The sequence below is a fragment of the Ornithodoros turicata genome, unplaced genomic scaffold (assembly GCF_037126465.1).
Source record: "Ornithodoros turicata isolate Travis unplaced genomic scaffold, ASM3712646v1 Chromosome33, whole genome shotgun sequence".
Lineage (NCBI taxonomy): Eukaryota > Metazoa > Arthropoda > Arachnida > Ixodida > Argasidae > Ornithodoros > Ornithodoros turicata.
The window spans coordinates 692,785-700,517 of NW_026999359.1; positions in this window are offsets into that span (position 1 = coordinate 692,785).

Here is a 7,733-nt window from a genome sequence, read left to right on the forward strand (position 1 = left end):
TGAGCTTGACGAGTATCTTGCGGAGGACTATGACAAGCAAGATGTCTGTACCTTTTGGAAACACGACACCAGTCGATACCCTAAGCTTGGTCGTGTAGCGGAGGTCTGCTTTGGCATACCGGCCACTTCCGGTGGCCTCGAACGTCTTTTTTCGGTGGCCGGTGCAATACAAATGGCTCACTTCTCCCGACTACTGTGGAAAAACTCATCCTCGTGGCGGAAAGCGTGAAGGGGTCAAAATGGCATGAAGCCGGAGAAATTCCACGACGTAGACATTAAAAGCTCACTACACTACCCGTACTTCTCAATGTCAATGTTAGGATGTTTGTTCCTTCATGTATTCCCGCGCGCTGAATAAATAATTGGTGTTAGAAGCACAGTGTAGGCTACCGATTATGACAGATTTCCTAACTGACGTCGCCAGTATGTCTACATGCCGGTCCGCGAAGCAAACTGCGGCAAGCAGAAAACGACACACACCACCACAAGCCGACATTGCAGAATTCTAGTTTCGTGACAACAGACGTTTAGACACCCGGCAACAGGTTCACAACGACACAGTTATCGGCGATGACGGGATACGAAAAATTAGAGATGTCGGAGCATGATAGCAATAGTTAAGAAAGCATCCAAAGACAAGCGTTATGCAAATTTCGCATCTCATGTTTGAATTTTATGGGCAGGGCCATGTTGAGGGTAGACAGCAGTGAAACAAGAGCAGCAACCATAATATAAAACTAATCAGAATGGGACAGAACACACAGCGTTGCGTGAACATGTGAACATTGGACTTCTGAATAGCGAACGTGTGCATAGTGAATAGTGACCTTGCGAAGTATTTTTGGGGGGTGGGTGGATGAGAATTTGTTAGCAGTAGCGGGACAAGTCGGTAGGCGAGTTCAATTTCTCCTTTCTTTTTTTTTTCTCCTCACAAACAAAGAAACACGGCGTTGCGAACGCGCCCAGAAAGTGCGCGCTTCCCTGTACTTTGCGCTTTTGCAGAACAGCATGATCGCGGTGATGAGCGCGATCACGCAATAATCGCGCTCAGGGAAAACAGCCTGATTGCAATCACATTGTAATTCCCATAAGTGCCTGCAGAGGCGCGGCATCGTGATCGCAATACAGGAATCACGAAATACAGATTACTGCCGTGAGTGCGATCGCGATCACCGCAGGTTTTCGTGATGTTATTTCAACGCGCCGCGACCATCGCAAGGGCACTTCAATGACGATTGCAATCACAGCCATACTCATACCTTTCCCAAGCAGCACAATGTACTGAAAGTCGGGTGCAACAGGGGTGGACGGTATGTGTTTTATCAGTGTTCTTTAGTTTCACGAGTTTGTTCAAGGCCTTCCACCTACCCGTCCACCCCTATTGCACTCGACTTTCAGTACATTGTCCCAAGCAGCACAATGTACTGAAAGTCGAGTGCAGTAGGGGTGGAAGGGTAGGTGGAAGGCCTTGAACACGCTCTTGCAACTAAAGAACATTGATGAGACACATACCGTCCACCCCTATTGCACTCGACTTTCGGTACATTGTGCTGCTTGGGGTGCTGCTTGGGTTCTTGATCGTGATGGCGGTTATTGTGGGTTATCGCGATCATGCGTGATTTCGCCGAGGTCTGCCCCCAACACGTGTCAGTTTTGCTTGCCTGTTGACATCTGTTCGCAAGCGGATCTATTTAAGCGACCTCTGTCAGTATTCAGGAGGCATTTGCTGCGTGAGCCTTCATGTTGCATTTTTCTTCATGGTCTCGTACTGGAATAAACCGATTCCGTCTACTCAGCAGTTATAATTCCTGCATGCAAACACAACACCACCATCTCTGGAAATCTCCGCCACACAGTGCTGGAAGCAATGTTTACTTCCCCCACATTGCCACCGCCCTCGGCCGGGATCGAACGTGCTTTCTTCAGCTCAGCAAGCCAGGACGTTACCGACTGAGCTACCGAGGACGGTAAGGCTAATGCCAATGTGCATTTCAGGTCAACATATCCTCTTGTGCATTCTCTAAACCTGACGCGCTGGTCGCTTCTGGAGACTGCACCGCATAAGCCATTCTTCTCTACAAAAAGTCTATCCTAATAAAAAAAAAAAAAAAACGAGAGACACGGGACACGTAGACAAATACAAAGAAGTACTTGAGGGAGTACTTCTTTGTGTTTCTTTTAGTGTCCCGTATCTCCCTGTTTTTCCTTCTTTTAATGATCATGTACCAGTTACATTGTATGCCGTATCCCTCCTTTTATTCTTCCTAAAAGTATCTCAGTTTGAATTTTGAATGCAATTGAGCCTCTGCATGCAATAAGGGGACAAGTCGAAAAATCGAGTCGAGAAAAGTCAAGTCGAGAAAACTGCAAGTGAAAATTTGGTAAGGTAATTGCAGATAAGTTTCACCGAATAACGCAAATGCGAATGTGTAACATATACCCATGTCATCAAGGTGAAAAACCGGGCGTGTTGGTGTTGATCTTGCATGACGAACTAGCACTGGGAACGGGACAGAGAGAGGAGACGACAGGACAGGTGCTAGACTTCCAACAAAATAATTTATTGGCAACATAGTACCGTCTTTAAATATGATACTCAGAAGGTTAATGTGTCATCCACACACTCGTCATCCTTTTTCTTGTCCCACGTTTTTAGGAATTTGAATACATTATCAAACAGAGTGATAGAAGCCTGACTCACACACTGTTGCTCATTTTTCCTTATTTCAAATGCCTCTATTATTTCTCTGGTACGCTGATCACAAGAACGACCTTTTATCCTCGTCTCCGGGAATCTTGGAGAACAGCCACACGTGTTACAATGCACCGACAAGTGACCGGACGGGGTACCCCTCAGGGTTGCAGCACGCTCCCTTGTCATGCAGCATTGCAGCATTGTCCCATAATTTAAAGAAACTTGCAAATAGGCATTCTATTCCTGTGGCACTCTCTGCTCCAGAAAAATTAGGGAAATTGTGTAATATGACTTGTCATAGAAGGAATGTCGGTCATTGTGACATAAAACACCAAAAGAAGCTTGTTTCATGTAAGGCAAATGTGGTGTATGAGATACCGCTGACCTGCGGTAAATCATGCATTGGCCAGACGGGGCGATGTCTAAACATTAGGCTAAGGGAGCATGCTGCAACCCTGAGGGGTACCCCGTCCGCCCACTTGTCGGTGCATTGTAACACGTGTGGCTGTTCTCCAAGATTCCTGGAGACGAGGATAAAAGGTCGTTCTAGTGATCAGCGTACCAGAGAAATAATAGAGGCCTTTGAATTAAGGAAAAATGAGCAACAGTGTGTGAGTCAGGCTTCTATCACTCTGTTAGATAATGAAGACAAATTCCTAAAAATGTGGGACAAGAAAAAGGATGACGAGTGTGTGGATGACACATTAACCTTGTGAGTGTCATATTTAAAGACGGTACTATGTTGCCAACAAATTCTTTTGTTGGAAGTCTAGCACCTGTCCTGTCGTCTCCTCTCTCTGTCCCGTTCCCAGTGCTAGTTCGTCATGCAAGATATACCCATGTGTCTATCCTACATGTATGTCCCTTTTGCATCGTTTCTGTGTGTGTATTTTAGCAGAAATTGAACATAACACAGGAACATCACATATTCCGTTTTTATATATAACACAACACGCACAGGGTTTAAGTGGAGGAAAAAAACAGTTTTCAAGAGTCGGACTTTCACGGTGACGGCAGTATGGCCGAAGTTACCTTGGTGCAGTGGAGCAGCCTAGATCGTGATTATCATGATGCTAAACGAGCACAATCCTGAAAATAATGTCCTCTATGGCCAGTAAAATATGACTTATTAGCATAGTGCACAAGTTTTTCCGATTACAACGCTCAATAGCACTGCCGACACGGTCACGTGAGGTAGGAAGAAGGTGTTTTTCGAGCGGAAGTTGATTTCTGCGTCGTAGCAAAAGTTGAGGTAGACCATTTGTATGCATGTGTAGAAAAGGGGCCTGATCTTACTGTTCACCCCATTGACACACATGTATTTCCCGTTTCTTACCCTCCTATAGCGAGTCAATAAATTGCAATACGAGTCTAAATTTTCTTTCGCAGGTATATGCTGGTATGTAGATGTCAATGGAAAAAAAAAAGATACTAAAATGGGGATAATTCGACTTATCCCCTTATTGTATACAGAGGTTCAATTGTAGGATACTGAGTCGCGCCCAAAAGTATTTAACATAGTGTAACTTGAGTAGAGCCTTTAGTTTGCGTACGTGTCAGTAGTAATAGGTCATGCCGAAGGATGGGCAATCAGAAAGTCAGACATGGACCCCTGACCCCTGGGCCGACTTAACTCGCGATTTTTTCGCGCGTTTAAATTTAGAGACCGGTCACTATCGGTCTATCTCGACTATCGGACTATCCGGAATATCGGTCACCTAGGTAGTGAGCGTGGGGGCGCTGTAAGCTACCAGGTATCCCACATATCTCACATACCACCCTTCCAGTGCGAAACGTCCCTGTGGCGAAAGGATACAGCACTTAATTGTCGTCCATAACGACATAGTCCATTAGACCTCGAGCAGGCCGGCGTTCTCGTTGAAGACATTGTAACGAAGTCACGGCTAAAGAAGAGTCGTTGGTTGATACTTCCTGTTGCATTTCACTTGTTCCGGCTGTTGTTGCAGAGGGGTATCGAGATACTGGATCATTGGCTGCGCTGGTGCAAGGTGGTCCTGTTGATACCGGGTACTAATTGTGTTAGCAACGTCGACCAAGTACGGTGCCGCGAATGGGAACACAAAAGGCTTCAACTGTGAAATGTGAACTATTCGTTGACCACCCTGTGACGGCTGACTCGTTCCTGCTATCTGCTGTTTGACAAAGGTCAGAGGAGTCTTTTTATTTCGTGACTTGATACAGGCCCTTGAAGCTGGGTTCTAACTTCTCTGCTTCACGAAGAGCTTGTTCTTGACGGCATGCCCAGACCACTGGACAAACCTCAAAATTGTCTTTATGATGTGTTGTGTCATAGCGTCGCTCCCTTATTGCATGAGCGTTTTCGGCTTTTTGGGCTGCACCTACCCTATTTTAAACCATGCGAAGGGTACGGTCATGTAACCTTGTTTTGTTCTCCAGTCGATGTTTTTGCCTGGGAAGCTTGAGAACGTAGGCAAATAGAAGATCAAAAGGGCATAATCTTGGAGCTTATGTTGCATGATAACTTTATAGCCAATGCAACTTCAGCAAGTTTCTTGGGCACTGATCCAGTTGAGTTTCACATACTTTCCGTACTGGTGTTACAAGTGTGCTGTTATTCCACTTAATTAAGCCATTGCTGGAAGCACGGTACGCAACAGAGTGGTGCGATTGTGCGTCATGCAGGTGTAAGGAGCGTTGCCACAGGCGAGATTCAAGTCCTGCTGTGTGGTCGGAGAGACAGTAGCCTGGACAGTGAAAGTTGTCCGGACCTGTAGCCCCAAATGTTATTATCAGAGACTACTAGGATATTTGTAGGGCAACCCAAAGACTTGTGGGCCACTACTACGACTTACTTATCAAAAGTAGAAGAATAGTAGAGAAGTTGTGTACTAGTTTATCTGTTATGGATAGTGACAAACTCATGACCGATCCTTATGATGTAGCTAACTTATTCCATGATCACTTCAGTGATATAATAAATCGAGTTCTCTCAATGAAGAGCCTAGTGCAGGCGGCTTTGTTACCTCTTCAAACCCGGAAAGCTTCCTTCTTGAACTGTCTATGCCTCCGGAGGTTTTTACAGTTAAAAATTCTGTTAATGGCACTATGAAACCATGTGACTATGTTTTCATCAGAAAGAAACCATTTTTCTGACTCTAGAACCAAAATTTTACCTTCGTCATGCGCCGAGTAATCTCGGGAGCGAATTTAAACGGGGCGGCGAAGGGAGTACAGCTGACGCCGCGCCGTGCCGAGCTGCCACGCGGAAACACAGCGGCCAACTTGACGCAACAACGGTCGAGTGACGTGTCGTGGTCCCGCTAGGAGCACGCGCCGTAGGGTACCGCATACGCGCTCATTGGGAGTGGAAATATTCATGACGCCAGCTTCTGCGCAATGGTTGCAGCATATCACAGTCGCATGCTGTGGCATCCTGATGGCTGGCATACCGAGACGATGTCGGATGGTTGGTTGCGCTAATTCACATCAACGTTCACCGGGCATCCAATACCATATGCTTCCCAGTGACAATATGGACAGCTTTCGATGACACGAAGCAAGTAGAACCGGAATGGAAAGATGGTGCGGTGCCGAGCGAACATTTCCATGATTGCGATTACGGAGGGGACGCTGAATCTCTTCAACGTACTGGACCTCAGTGTCGTTTGAAACAAGGTGTCCCCAATACTTGTCCACTTCGGGGAAAGAACATCCACCTAAACGGCGCAAAAATGTGCGTACTTTTCGTTATTGGGGCTAACAAGCAGTCCGTGTGGTCCAAATGCCATAACAGATTTCATCATTGTACAAATGGGTTAATTCTCATCTGTGCAACCTGGAACCTTACGGCCGCTTACCGCACACAAGACAGAGTGACAGAGCAAAGAAAAAGAGACAAGATAGAAGTTATCTAACCTAGTCACTTAACTCAGGTGGTACAGCCCTTCTGATACAGATAGATTCGCTTAGCGTAATCTTTAAACCATACTTTAACAGAATATTTATGTAACATTGAATATGTGTATACTTTCCTTTCTATTCACTGATCTGCTTTTATGGTTGCAGGTAACTTCCTCAGCTGAGCCTAGAACCGCTGAGTTTGGGACACCATGATTACTGCGACACACTATTCAGAGCAGTCAAATGCTATGCAGCTTCCTTTCAAATTCCTCTTTACAGCAGTGTCTTGCCTATCTTTCGGGATCTGTATATTGGACACCAGTGAGCACCAATGGCCTTCCAGACATTACTCTGTTGTTTATTCTCCTCCGCCGTGAATGCACGACTTGCATACTCAATACCCACATCTCTGTTGTTCTGAATTTGAGACAGGACAGTCCCGATAGCTACAGCGGAAGCATCACTTGCCATAATAGCAAGGGCCGATTGCTGGAAGCGTCCAAACAGTGGTCCTGCACGGACGGTCAGGAATGAAGATTCACATTCAGGGCTCCATGTGAAGATTCCACTTAGAACTAGGGCTTGTGGGGGCAGCAATCATCGAGAAATGTCGGATGAATCGTCGATAAAAGTTTGCAGCTTGTAGAGAAGTCCAAAGTTCCTTTGTCGAGTGGGCTTAGTCGTTGTTTCCCCGCATGAGACAAAACAAACCTGAGGAACTTGATCGATTCGATACCGAATGGGCACGTTTCTAAGGAAACCTTCAAGCCACCGGCATGTGGTAGACCGTGAACTTCGTCTAAAAGTTCAATGAATTCAGAAAACGTTGTGTGAAAAAGGAAGATGTCATAGATATACCACACGCTGTACTTTGGATGTCGAGGTTGTAAGAAAATTTCATTAACAGCTCTTTGAAATAGTTCATTTTGAATGGTTCTGTGCGGTGCATTCTTAAGCCCGAAGGGCATTCTTGTCCATTGAAATGTGCCAGAATAAGTTACAATTGACATTTTGGGCTGGTTACAAAAGCCTACAAATATCCAAATCGGCAAACTTCAGATCAAGGGCAACAAAGACTGACCAGCTACCGATGTCATCCATAATGTCGTCAGCTCTAGGAAGAGATTGAATGACAGACTGAGTCATCTGTTGAGAG